Below are 15,639 nucleotides of genomic sequence, written 5' to 3'. Positions count from 1 at the left end.
TAGTCCTCCTTAGATGCATAATCTGAAGGTCCTACCCCATGTCCAAGGCCCCAAAGCCAGCTAAAAAGTCAATAATCGATATCTAAAACGTTATTGTACTACTTCTTACTGGCAATTACATCAACTTAGAAGCTTCTTCTGTGTTCTACTATGGTGCTGTTAGTGTCTCGGCATACCGCAGCACGCGACATAGCTTTGCAAGCGATAAATGTTACCGTTTCAGATAGAAGAGCGGCCAATGTGTCGAACTGGCTTTAAGTCGATTTGATAATAAATGACGAAAACGAACGGATTTCTCAGGTTTTTACTACATATGAACACTTTTCACATTCTCCCGTGCTACGCAGCTGCTAGTCCTCCTTTGATGCAAAGTCTTAAGGTCCTAGCTCATGTCCAAGACCCCAAAGCCAGCTAAAAAGTCAATAATCGATATCTAAAACGTTATTGTACTACTTCTTACTGGCTATTACATCAACTTAGAAATTTCATCTGTGTTCTACTATGGTGCTGTTAGAGTATCCGCATACCGCAGCACGCGACATAGCTTTGCAGATGATAAATGTAACAGTTTCAGAGAGAAGAGCGACCAATGTGACGATGTTGCTTTAAGTCGATTTCGTAAGAAATGACGAAAACGGACGGATTTCTCAGGTCTTTACTACATATGAACACTTTTCACATTCTCCCGTTCAACGCAGCTGATACTTCTCCTTTGATGCAAAATCTTAAGGTCCTAGCTCATGTCCAAGGCCCCAAAGCCAGCTAAAAAGTCAATAATCGATATCTAAAAAGTTATTGTACTACTTCTTACTGGCTATTACATCAACTTTGAAGCTTCATCTGTGTTCTACTATGGTGCTTTTAGTGTCTCCGCATACCGCAGCACGCGACATAGCTTTCAGACGATAAGTACAACCGTTTCAGAGAGAAGAGCGGCCAATGTGACGATCTGGCTTTACGTCGATTCGATAACAAATGACGAAAACGGACGGATTTCTCAGGTTTTTACTACATATGAACACTTTTCACATTCTCCCGTGCAACTCGGCTGCTAGTCCTCCGTTGATGCAGAATCTTAAGGTCCTAGCTCATGTCCAAGACACCAAAGCCAGCTAAAAAGTCAATAATCGATACCTAAAACTTGAGTTGTACTAATTCTTACTGGCTATTACATCATCTTAGAAGCTTCATCTGTGTTCTGCTATGGTGCTTTTAGTGTCTCCGCATACCGCAGCACGCGACATAGCTTTCAGACGATAAGTACAACCATTTCAGAGAGAAGAGCGGCCAATGTGATGATCTGGCTTTAAGTCGATTCGATAACAAATGACGAAAACGGACGGATTTCTCAGGTTTTTACTACATATGAACACTTTTCACATTCTCCCGTGCATCTCGGCAGCTAGTCCTCCTTTCATGCAGAGTCTTATGGTCCTAGCTCATGTCCAAGGCACCAAAGCCAGCTAAAAAGTCAATAATCGATACCTAAAACTTGAGATGTACTAATTCTTACTGGCTATTACATCATCTTAGAAGCTTCTTCTGTATTCTACTATGGTGCCAATATTGTCTCCGCATACCACAGCACGCGACATAGCTTTGGAGACGATAAATGTAACAAATGCAACCGTTTCAGAGAGAAGAGCGACCAATGTGACGATCTGGCTTTAAGTCGATTTGATAAGAAATGACGAAAACGGACGGATTTCTCAGGTTTTTACTACACATGAACACTTTCACATTCTCCCTTGCAACGCAGCTGCTAGTCTTCCTTTGATGCAATGTCTTAAGGTCCTAGCTCATGTCCAAGACCCCAAAGCCAGCTAAAAAGTCAATAATCGATATCTAAAACGTTATTGTACTACTTCTTACTGGCTATTACATCAACTTAGAAGTTTCATCAGTGTTCTACTATGGTGCTGTTAGTGTCTCCGCATACCGCAGCACGCGACATAGCTTTGCAGACGATAAATGTAACCGTTTCAGAGAGAAGAGCGACCAATGTGACAATCTGGCTTTAAGTCGATTTGATAAGAAATGACGAAAACGGACGGATTTCTCAGGTTTTTACTACGTATGAACACTTTTCACATTCACCCCTGCAACGCAGCTGCTAGTTCTCTTTTGATGCAAATTCTTAAGGTCCGAGCTCATGTCCAAGACCCCAAAGCCAGCTAAAAAGTCAATAATCGGTATCGATAACGTTATTGTACTACATCTTACTGGCTATTACATCAACTTAGAAGTTTCATCTGTTTTCTACTATGGTGCTGTTAGTGTCTCCGCATACCGCAGCACGCGACATAGCTTTGCAGACGATAAATGTAACCGTTTCAGAGAGAAGAGCGGCCAATGTGACGATCTGGCTTTAAGTCGATTTGATAAGAAAAATGACGAAAACGGACGGATGTCTTAGGTTTTTACTACATATGAACACTTTTCACATTCTCCCGTGCAACGCAGCTGCTAGTCCTCCTTAGATGCAAAATCTGAAGGTCCTAGCTCATGTCCAAGGCCCCAAACCCAGATAAAAAGTGAATAATCGATATCTAAAACGTTATTGTATTATTTCTTACTGGCTATTACATCAACTTAGAAGTTTCTTCTGTGTTCTACTATGGTGCATTTATTGTCTAAGCATACCACAGCACCCGACATAGCTGTGCAGACGATAAATGTAACCGTTACAAAGAGAATCGCGGCCAATGTAACGTTCTGGCTTTAAGACGATTTGATAACAGATGAGGAAAACGGACGGATTTCTCAGGTTTTTACTACTTATCAACACTTATCACATTCTCCCGAGCAACGCGGCTGCTGGTCCTCCTTTCATGCAAAATCTTAATGTCCTAGCTCATGTACAAGTCAGCAAAGACGGCTAAAGGGACAATAATCGATAACTAATACGTGAATTGTAATACTTCTTACTAGCTATTACATCAGCTTAGAAGCTTCTTCTGTGTTCTGCTATGGTGTTATTTGTTTCTTCGCATATCGCATCACGCGTCATAGCTTTGTAGACGATAAATGTAACCGTTTCAGAGAGAAGAGCGGGCAGTGTGACAATCTGGCTTTAATTCGATTCGATAAGAAAAAACGAAAACGGCCCGATTTCTCAGGTTTTTACTACATATAAACACTTTTCACATTCTCCCGTGCAACGTGGCTGCCAGACTTCCCATCAAGCAAGCACCAAAGAAAGGTAAAATGTAAATAATCAATAACTAAAACTTGAATTGTACTGTTTCTTACTAGCTATTACGTCAACTTAGAAGCTTCTTCTGTGTTCTACTATGGTGCTTTACGTGTCGAGCCCATACCGCAGCACACGACATAGCTTTGCAGACGATAAATGAAACCGTTTCAGAGAGAAGAGCGGCCAATGTGACGAACTGGCTTTAAGTCGAATGGTTAACAAATGACGAAAACGGACGGATTTCTCAGGTTTTTACTATATATATGAACACTTTTTACATACTCCCGTGCAAAGTGGCTGCTAGACATCCCTTTATGCAAAATCTTAAGGTCCTAGCTAATGTCCAAATCACCAAAGAAGGGTATAAGGTCAATAATCGATAACTATAACTTGAATTGTACTATTTCTAACTTGCTATTACATCAACTTTGAAGCTTCTTCTGTGTTCTGCTATGATGCTTTTAGTGTCTCGCGCATACCGCAACACGCGACATACCTTTGCACACTATAAATATAACCGTTTCAGAGAGAAGAGCGGCCAATGTGACGATCTGGCTTTAAGTCGATACGATAACAAATGACGAAAACGGACAGATTTCGCAGGTTTTTACTACTTATGATCACTTTTCAAATTACCCGTGCAAAGCGGCTGCTAGTCCTTCATCATGCAAAAACTTAAGGTCCTAGTTCAAATCCAAGGCGTCAAAGCCGTCTAAAAAGTCAATAATCGATAACTAAAATGTGAATTGTACTACATCTTACTGGCTATTACATCAACTTAGAAGCTACTTCTGTGTTCTACTATGGTGCTTTTAGTGTCTCCGTATACTGCAGCAAGCGACATACCTTTGCAGACAATAAATTTAATGCTTTCAGAGAGAAGAGCGGCCAATGTAACAATCTGGCTTCAAGTCGATTTGATAACAAATGACGAAACCGGACCGATATCTCAGGTTTTTACTCCATAAGAACACTTTTCACATTCTTCCTTGCAACGCGGCTGCTAGTCCTCCTTTCATGCAAAATTTTAAGGTCCTAGCTCATGCCCAAGGCGCCAAAGCCGGCTAAGAAGTCAATAATCGATAACTAAAACTTGAATTATACTTCTTCTTACTGGCTTCTACATCAGCTTAGAAACTTCACGTGTGTTCTACTATGGTGCTTTTAGTGTCTCCGCATACCTCAGCACGCGACATAGCTTTGCAGACTATAAATAAAACCGTTTCAGAGAGAAGAGCGGCCAATGTGACGATCTGGCTTTAAGTCGATTCGATAACAAATGACGAAAACGGACGGATTTCTCATGTTTTTAGTACATATGAACACTTTTCACAATCTCAATAGCAACGCGGCACGCAGCACGCGACATGGCTTTGCAAGCGATAAATGAAACCGTTTCAGAGAGAAGAGCTGCCAATATTCGATCTGGCATTAAGTCGATTCGATTGCAAATGACGAAAACGGGCGAATTTCTCAGGTTTTTGCTAGATGTGAACACTTTCCACATTCTCCTGTGCGATGTGGCTGATAGACCTTCCTTCATGCAAAATCATAAGATTGTAGCGCATGTACAAGGCACCAATGCCGGCTAAAAAGTCATTAATCAATAACCATAACTTGAATTTGACTGCTTCTTACTGGTTATTACGTCAACTTAGAAACTTCTTCTGTGTTCTACTATCGTGGCTTTAGTGTCTCCGCATTCCGCAGCACGCGACATAGCTTTGCACACGATGAATGTAACCGTTTTAGAGAGAAGACCGGCCAATGTGACGATCTGGCTTTAAGTCGATACGATAAAAAATGACGAAAACGGGCGGATTTCTTAGGTTTTTAGTACATATGAACACTTTTCACATTCTCTCGTGTAACGTGGCTCATCAGACCTTGATTAATGCCAAATTTTAAGGTAGTCGGTCATTTCACTGGCACCAAAGCCGGCTAATAAATCAATAATCGATAACTAAAACCTGAATTGTACTGTTTCCTAAGGGCTAATTACATCAACCTAGAAGCGTCTTCTGTGTTCTACTGTGTTGTTTTTAGTGTCTCCGCATTCCTTAGCACGCAACATAAGTTTGCAGACGATAAATGTAACCGTTTCAGAGAGAAGAGCGGCCAATGTAACAATCTGGCTTTAAGTCGATTTGATAACAAATGACGAAAACGGACGGATATCTCAGGATTTAACTACATAAGAACACTTTTCACATTCTCCCGTGCAACGCGGCTGCTAGTCCTCCTTTCATGCAAAATCTTAAGGTCCTAGCTCGTGTCCAAGGCACCAAAGCCGGCTAAAAAGTGAATAATCGATAACAAAAACTTGAATTGTACTACGTGTTACTGGCTACTACATCAACTTGGAAGTTTCCTATGTGTTCTAGTATAGTGCTTTTAGTGTCTCCGCATACCGCAGCACGTGACACTGCTTTGGAGACGATAAACGTAACCGTTTCAGAGAGAAGAGCGGCCAATGTAACGATCTGGCTTAAAGTCGATTTGATAAAAAATGACGAAAACGGACTGATATCTCAGGTTTTTACTACATAAGAAGACTTTTCACATTATCCCGTGCAACGCTTCTGCTAGTCCTCCTTTCATGCAAAATCTTAAGGTCCAAGCTCATGTCCAAGGCACCAAAGCCGACTAAAAAGTCAATAATCGAAAGCTAATACTTGAATTGTACTGCTTCTTACTGGGTATTACATGAACTTAGAAGCTTCTTCTGTGTTCTACTATGGTGTATTTAGTGTCTCCGCATACCGCAGCACGCGACATAGCTTTGCACACGATAAATGTAACCGTTTCAGAAAAAAGAGCGGAAAATGTGACGATCTGGCATTAAGTCGATTCGATAGCAAATGACTATAACGGTCGGATTTCTCAGGTTTTTACTAGATATGAACACTTTTCACGTTCTCCCGTGCAACGTGGCCGCTAGACCTCCTTTCATACTAAATCTTAAGGTCCTAGCTCATGTACAATGCACTGAAGCCATCTAAAAAGTCTATAACTGACAACTAAAACTTGAATTGTACTGCTTCTTACTTGCTATTACATCAACTTAGAAGCTTCTTCTCTGTTCTACTATGGTGCTTTTAGTGTCTCCGCATACTGCAGCACGCGACATAGCTTTGCACACGATAAATGTAATCGTTTCAGAGAGAAGAGCGGCCAATGTGACGATCTGTAATTAAGTCGATTGGATAGCAAATGACGAAAACGAGCGGATTTCTCAGGTTTTTACTAGATGTGAACACTTTTCACGTTCTCCCGTGCAACGTGGCTGCTAGATCTCCGTTCTTACTAAAACGTAAGGTCCTAGCTCATGTCCAATGCATTAAAGCCATCTAAAAAGTCAATACTCGGTAACTAATACTTGAATTGTACAGCTGCTTACTGGCTATTAGATCAACTTAGAAGCTTCTTCTCTGTTCTACTATGGTGCTTTTAGTGTCTCCGACTACCGCAGCAAGCGACATAGCATGGCACACGATAAATGTAACCGTTTCAGAAAGAAGAGCGGAAAATGTGACGATCTGGCATTAATTCGATTCGATAGCAAATGACGATAACGGGCGGATTTCTCAGGTTTTTACTAGATGTGTACACTTTTCACATTCTCCCGTGCGATATGGCTCATAGACCTCCCTTCATACTAAATCGTAAGGTCCTAGCTCATGTCGAATGCACTAAAGCCTTCTAAAAATTCACTAATCGATAACTAATACTTCAATTGTACAGTTGCTTACTGGCTATTACATCAACTTAGAAGCTTCTTCTGTGTTCTACTATGGTGCTTTTAGTGTCTCCGCATACCGCAGCACGCGACATAAGTTTGCACACGATAAATGTAACCGTTTCAGAGGGAAAACGGCCAATGTGACGATCTGGCATTACGTCGATTCGAAAGCAGATGACTAAAACGGGCGGATTTCTTAGGTTTTTACTGCACATAAAAACTTCTCACTTTCTCCCGTGCAACGTGGCTGCCAGACCTCCCTTCATGCCAAATCTTAAGGTCCTAGCTCATGTCCAAGGCACCAAAGCCGGCTAAAAATTCAATAATCGATAACTAAAACTTGAATTGTACTGCTTCTTACTGGCTATTACACCAAATTAAAAGCTTCTTCTGTGTTTTACTATGGTGCTTTTAGTGTCTTCGCAAACCGCAGCACGCTACATAGCTATGCAAACAATAAATGTAACCGTTTCAGAGAGGAAACGGCCAATGTGACGATCTGGCATTACGTGGATTCGAAAGCAGATGTGAAAACGGGCGGATTTCCTTGTTTTTTAGTACATATGAACACTTTTCACATTCTCTCGTGTAACGTGGCTGCCAGACCTTGTTTAATGCCAAATCTTAAGGTAGTCGGTTATTTCACTGGCACCAAAGCCGTCTAATAAATCATCTACATCTACATCTACATGACTACTCTGCAATTCACATTTAAGTGCTTTTCAGAGGGTTCATCGAACCACAATCATACTATCTCCTACTGTTCCACTCCCGAACAGCGAGCGGGAAAAACAAACAGCTAAACCTTTCTGTTCGAGCTCTGATTTCTCTTATTTTATTTTGATGATCATTCCTACCTATGTAGGTTGGGCTCAACAAAATATTTTCGCATTCGGAAGAGAAAGTTGGTGACTGAAATTTCGTAAAAAGGTCTCGCCATGACGAAAAACGTCTATGCTGTAATGACTTCCATCCCAACTCGTGTATCATATCTGCCACACTCTCTCCCCTATAACGCGATAATACAAAACGAGCTGCCCGTTTTTGCACCCTTTCGATGTCCTCCGTCAATCCCACCTGGTAAGGATCCCACACCGCGCAGCAATATTCTAACAGAGGACGAACGAGTGTAGTGTAAACTGTCTCTTTAGTGGACTTCTTGCATCTTCTAAGTGTCCTGCCAATGAAACGCAACCTTTGGCTGGCCCTCCCGACAATATTATCTATGTGGTCCTTCCAACTGAAGTTGTTCGTAATTTTAACACCCAGGTACTTAGTTGAATTGACAGCCTTGAGAATTGTACTATTTATCGAGTAATCGAATTCCAACGGATTTCTTTTGGATCTCATGTGGATCATCTCACACTTTCCGTTATTTAGCGTCAGCTGCCACCTGACAAACCATACAGCAATCTTTTCTAAATCGCTTTGCAGCTGATACTGGTCTTCGGATGACCTTACTAGACGTTAAATTACAGCATCATCTGCGAACAGTCTAAGAGAACTGCTCAGATTGTCACCCAGGTCATTTATATAGATCAGGAACAGTAGAGGTCCCAGGACGCTTCCCTGGGGAACACCTGATATCACTTTAGTTTTACTCGATGATTTGCCATCTATTACTACGAACTGCGACCTTCCTGACAGGAAATCACGAATCCAGTCGCACAACTGACACGATACCCCATAGCTCCGCAGCTTGATTAGAAGTCGCTTGTGGGGAACGGTGTCAAAAGCTTTCCGGAAATCTAGAAATACGGAATCAACTTGAGATCCCCTGTCGATAGCGGCCATTACTTCGTGCGAATAAAGAGGTAGCTGCGTTGCACAAGAGCGATGTTTTCTGAAGCCATGCTGATTACGTGTCAATAGATCGTTCCCTTCGAGGTGATTCATAATGTTTGAATACAGTATATGCTCCAAAACCCTACTGCAAACCGACGTCAATGATATAGGTCTGTAGTTAAATGGATTACTCCTAGTACCCTTCTTGAACACTGGTGCGACCTGCGCAATTTTCCAATCTGTAGGTATAGATCTATCGGTGAGCGAGCGGTTGTATATGAGTGCTAAGTAGGGAGCTATAGTATCAGCGTAATCTGAAAGGAACCTAATCGGTATACAATCTGGACCTGAAGACTTGCCCGTATCAAGCGATTTGAGTTGCTTCGCAACCCCTAAGGTATCTACTTCTAAGAAACTCATGCTAGCAGATGTTCGTGTTTCAAATTCTGGACTATTCCATTCGTCTTCCCTGGTGAAGGAATTTCGGAAAACTGCGTTCAATAACTCCGCTTTAGCAGCACAGTCGTCGATAACAGTACCATCGGCACTGCGCAGCGAAGGTATTGACTGCGTCTTGCCGCTTGTCTACTTTACATACGACCAGAATTTCTTCGGATTTTCTACCAAATTTGGAGACGATGTTTCGTTGTGGAACCTATTAAAGGCATCTCGCATCGAAGTACGTGCCAAATTTCGCGCGTCTGTAAATTTTAGCCCATCTTCGGGATTTCGCGTTCTTCTGAACTTCGCATGTTTTTTCCGTTGCCTCTGCAACAGCGTTCGGACTTTTTTTGTGTACCACGGGGGATCCGTTCCATCTCTTACCAATTTATGAGGTATGAATATCTCAATTGCTGTTGCTACTATGTCTTTGAATTTGAGCCACATCTCGTCTACATTCGCATAGTCAGTTCGGAAGGAATGGAAATTGTCTTTTAGGAAGGCTTCTAGTGGCACTTTATCCGCTTTTTTAAATAAAATTATTTTGCGTTTGTTTCTGATGGATTTGGAAGAAATGGTATTGAGCCTAGCTACAATGACCGTGTGATCACTAATCCCTGTATCAGTCATGATGCTCTCTATCAGCTCTGGATTGTTTGTGGTCAAGAGGTCAAGTGTGTTTTCGCAACCATTTACAATTCGCGTGGGTTCGTGGACTAACTGCTCGAAATAATTTTCGGAGAATGCATTTAGGACAATCTCGGAAGACGTTTTCTGCCTACCACCGGTTTTGAACAAGTATTTTTGCCAACATACCGAGGGTAGGTTGAAATCCCCACCAACTATAACCGTATCAGTTGGGTATTTATTTGTTACGAGACTCAAACTTTCTCTGAACTGTTCCGCAACTGTATCATCGGAGTCTGGGGGTCGGTAGAAGGAGCTAATTATTAACTTAATTCGGCTTTTAAGTATAACCTCCACCCACACCAATTCACACGGAGTATCTACTTCGACTTCACTACAAGATAAACCACTACTGACAGACACAAACACTCCACCACCAATTCTGCCTAATCTATCTTTCCTGAACACCGTCTAAAACTTCGTAAAAATTTCTGCAGAACTTATTTCAGGCTTTAGCCAGCTTTCTGTACCTATAACGATATCAGCTTCTGTGCTTTCTATTAGCGCTTGAAGCTCAGGGACTTTTTCAACGCAACTACAACAATTTACAACTATAATTCCGACTGTTCCTTGATCCAAGCACGTCCTGTAATTGCCAAGCACCCTTTGACATTGCAGCCCATCCCGCACTTTCCCGAGGCCTTCTAACCTAAAAAACCGCCCAGTCCACGCCACACAGCCTCCGCTACCCGTGTAGCCGCCAGCTGAGTGTAGTGAACTCCTGACCTATTCAGCGGAACCCGAAACCCCACCAGCCTATGGCGCAAGTCAATGAATCTGCAGCCAATAAGGTTGCAAAACCGTCTGAGCCTCTGATTCAGACCCTCCATCCGGCTCTGCACCAAAGGTCTGCAGTCGGTTTTCTCAACGATGCTGCAGATGGTCAGCTCTGCCTTCATCTCGTAAGAAAGACCGGCAGCCTTCACCAAATCAGATAGCCGCTGGAATCCAGAGAGAATTTCCTCAGATCCAAAGCGACACACGTCATTAGTGCCGACATGTGCCACCACCTGCAGCTGGCTGCACCCTGTGCTCTTCATGGCATCCGGAAGGACCCTTTCCACATCAGGAATGACTCCTCCCGGAATGCACACGAAGTGCACACTGGATTTCTTCCCCTCCTTAGCCGCCGTATCCCTAAGGGGCCCCATTACGCGCCTAACATTGGAGCTCCCAACTAATCGATAACTAAAACCTGAATTGTACTGTTTCCTACGGGCTAATTACATCAACCTAGAAGCTTCCTCTATGTTCTACTGTGTTGTTTTTAGTGTCTCTGCATTCCATAGCACGCGACATAAGTTTGCAGACGATAAATGTAACCGTTTCAGAGAGAAAAGCTGCCAATGTAACGCTCTGGCAATACGTCGATTTGATAGCAAATGACGAAAACGGGCTTATTTCTTAGGTTTTTACTACATATGAACACTTTTCACATTCTCTCGTGTAACGTGGCTTTTAGGCCTCTCTTCATGCAAAATCTTAAGGTCGTCGGTAATGTCAAGGCACCAAAGCCGGATAATAAGTCAATAATCGATTACTAAACTTAAAGTTTACTGCTTCTTACTGGCTGATTACATCAACTTATAAGCTTCTTCTGTGTTTTACTGTGTTGCTATTAGTACCTCCACATAGCGCAGCACACAACATAAGTTTTCAGACGATGAAGGTAACCACTTCACAGAGAAATTCCAAATTCTGTGTCTGTGTCTACTGCCTGCTCATATTGTTTAAAGCTGGTTGCTCTAAATGCCCAGTGGATCTGATTCCCTTGATACCCATTCTAAACAATCTCGGATTGGGAAAGACCAAGCTCTGCTTATACTTATAGTCTGGGAAGTTGACATATCTTAGACAGTAAAATATGATGGTTAAAGATGTCCACTGAGTATTCCCATATACACTGAAGTTAGCTTTGAACAACAAATTATTAATTGGCCACCTACTCTTGACTCAATAGCTACTAAGATCTTTCACTGGTGAAGGAGGTGACAACGTTATTACGTCCATTAGAGGCTTCTGTAGTTTGCTGAGAATGATGTGATATAATTGTGCCTTGTGATTTTCTGTGGAGTTCCAGAGTAAGTTCTACACTGGTGCAGGACATCCATTATTGCTGTTCTCATTCGAGGCAATCCTGGATTCTAAATCTCAAGCACCAGAGGATTAGAAACAGCAATGCGACCTCTGTCTTCCTGGCTGTCCACTATTTCAAAGTGCTGTGGTTGACAGTCTCTTCTCATTGTGCAGTGCTTGTAGATTATTGTAAATGGATAAACTGCAATATTTAGAACATCTCATTCTAAACTTTCTAAAGAACGAGACTTTTCTGTCACGACCACTTTTTGTGTGAGGTGATAAATACCAGGAATTTGGTTGTATTTTGAGAACCTAATGGTGACATACATTAGTGTCTGTGTAAATTAATGGAACTAGATTTTTCCCGAGGTCGGCAGTTTTCCGAAGGTCGGCGTTTTCCCACGAGGTCGGCGTTTTACCCCGAGGTCGACGTTTTTCCCTCGAGGTCTGCGTTTTTCCCCGAGGTCGGCGTTTTTTCCCTAGGTCTGCGTTTTTGCACTGAGGTCGGATCGGCGATTTTTTCCCCGAGGTCTAGAAATCTATCGGTATATTGAAAATCCAAAGTATTTTGATGTATATCGAACTATACTGATATGTCAAGTCAACTTGAAACATATATCCGACCACTAGATATCGGTATTTATCGAGATAGCGATATATTTCGATATACCTATTTATTTCGAGAATCGTTTTCTTAGGGGTACAGATTTTTTTCAAGACGTCCATTCTTTCCCATTATCGATTCATTTCGATATATCGACTTATGTCGAAGCACTCATTATATCGAGATGTCGATTTATTTCGATATATCTATCTATATTGAGGCATCCATTTATTTCGAGGTATCAATTGATTTCGAAGTATCCGTTTATGTCGAGATATCGATTTAGTTTGATATACCGAAACAAATCGGGTTGTCTGTTTATTTCGAGCTATCGATATATTTCCATGTATAGGTGTACTTCAGATATCGATTCCTTTCGAGATATCGATATATTTCAAGAAACCTCTATATCTCAAGTAATCCATAAATTTCTAGATATTGTATTTTTAGAGATATCTTTATATTACTAGGTACCAATATATTTCAAGATATCGATATATTTCTATACCTCGATTTATCTCGAGAGGTCCGTGAGATTCGAGATATCGATCTATATGGTAAGCTGAAATGAGTCTAGATGTCGATATATTTCGGGATATCGAATCATTTCGATGTAGCTGTCTTTTGGAGGTGTCGATTTATTTCGATGTTTCGATTTTTTTCATGGTGTCGATTTATTTCGAGGTTGCGATTTATTTCGGGTTGGCTATTTATTTCTGGGTGTGGATTTATTTCGAGGTGTCGATATATTTCGAGGTGACGATATATTTCGACGTTACTTGTCGACTGCATCAGCTTAGAACCTATTTCGTACAGAGTGGTGCGACTGCATACCTCAGAAGGCGACATTGATATCCAGACGATGAATGTAAACGTTTCCGAGAGAAAAGCGTCCAATGTGACGAATTGGCACTACGTCATTATGAAAACAAATGACGGAAACGTGAGGTTTCTGCCACTCAAAGTGCTGCCAACTTTCACCCCACCCCCTCCTCACTCTCCCCAGTCGTGGCGATCAGCTGGTGTGATAGAAATGGACACAGGAAAGTAATAACGTTCCATGAAATCCCATTCTAGGGAGGTTCAAGGGTAAATGTTCCAGACGGTTTATTTGCATTAAGACACGCATACTGGACATCTACAATGTCACATCTGCCAGATCGTTTCTATTGTCAGCAGTGGAAAACAAAACAGCGTACTGAAAAGCCATAGTGAGACGCGGTTTTTGGTAGACGAAATAATAGGAATACTCTAGGCACTGATAATGATGATCTAATGAGAATTCTGGTATTGTTTTGAAAGATGCATTTAAATATGCATTGAACGTAGCTCCAAATTATTTTGAGAATTATAATTGCGGTATGATGGATCTACATTGGAGATTTGGTAATGCAAAACATTTCGATCTGAGAATACTTTACGTGATAGAGCGGCATTGACCTTTTGTGTCATTAGGGTAAAGTTAATTTGCCGCCATTAACATAAAATTTATCCGCCATTAACATAAAATCTATTTTTCAGCTTACTTCAATAAGGACTCACTTCAGATGATTGGACAACTAAAGAGAACTCAAACCGTTATTTTAATAGTATTCGTAGGTCCAATGCAGCATTTACCGTGGACAGTCCCTGAGTCAAGACTGTCAGTTTTATGTAGGGAGCACTCCTTTAAGAAAGCACTCCGTGTTCAGGCCACAAGTGGCCAATCAGGACCATCCGACCGCCACGTCATTCTCACTGAGGGTGGAGGAGGAGCTGGCTCTCCCACTCGTTGTGGTAGTTTCCTTTGACTGGAGCCGCTACTATTCGGTCGAGTAGTTCCTCAATTGGCATCGCAAGGCTGAGTGCAACCCGAAAAATGGAAACAGCGCATAGCGGCCCGGATGGTCACCCATCCAAGTGCCGACCACGCCCGAAAGTGCTAAACTTCAGTGATCTGACGGGAACCGGTGTATCCACTGCGGCAAGGCCGTTGCCCCTACCACTTTTACATGATATTTTTGATCGTAGATCAGGTCTGATGGCTAGAAAGAATGGACGTCTACCATGTTATGCACATTTATATTTTCACTACGTCGACACAGCTGGTCCAATTTCGACCAGCGGTGATGGTAGCCATAATGATCGAGCCAAGCATCCTGTGTACATTGGTTGCACCCAAATGTGTGGGGATCACAGCATTCGTGACATTTAAATTTGTTACTTCTTTGCTACTATATTCGCAATAAATTTTGCAGACAGTATCCGCATATGACGCTGAATGCACCTACAAAATTATATCATTGTACGACACATGTTTCAGGAGATACGTCATAAAAACTCAGGACAAGGCCAGACGCTGCATAGTACGGACGTGGACGCACAGCTGTAAATAAATGCCTGGTCAACACCAAGCTTTTCCGCTAGTCATCTATAAAGATAAAAAATCCCCAATATTGTCCACCAGCATATTTTTGAAAAACCTTTATTTTGTCATCCATTTTTTTTTCCTGTAAAAATCGTAAAAGCCGCATCATTGTGTTTTTAAAAATCGTTTCCTATTGTCATCTCTTTTTATGTATTTTAAACCATTTATCGCTTGTGTAACCTGTGGCTACAAGTCCATTCCCTTTATGGGGTAATCGAAATAATGAACAACGGAAAAAAGTGTGGGTCAATTTCTTCCTCATTTTTCGGAACTTTTGATAATAGTAAATCGTTGGCTCTTTGAGGGCGTGGTAGGTACATACAAGAGATTAGTGTAAGATTAGAATTTGGGTTAGATACAGTGCCAGGAGGTTCTGTTTCTATCTGGCTAGCTTCAAAGTACTTCACCATCTACTAAGTGATGCGTTTCATTGTGAATGGTGTGGTCTGTGCTAGGTCTACCCTTTACTCCACAATGCTGTTCCTTCGATGCTATTAAAACCAGGATGTTATCAAAATATATGCACAGTGGCAGACTGGAGTCTGCAGAAATATTTCCAGTGGTGGGGAGGGGGGAAGGCGCGTCGGGGCTGGAGTGCATGATTCTGAAACTGGCACTCTGTGTACAAATCAGCTGGTCAGTTACGAGGTGCATCAAGCTACAAGACCCTAACTCTATAAGCGCTACAACTGGTCAAA

Source organism: Schistocerca gregaria, chromosome 9 (genome assembly GCF_023897955.1).
Source record: "Schistocerca gregaria isolate iqSchGreg1 chromosome 9, iqSchGreg1.2, whole genome shotgun sequence".
Classification (NCBI taxonomy): domain Eukaryota; kingdom Metazoa; phylum Arthropoda; class Insecta; order Orthoptera; family Acrididae; genus Schistocerca; species Schistocerca gregaria.
The sequence above is the reverse complement of the archived record's forward strand: the minus strand, read 5'-3'. Positions refer to the sequence as shown.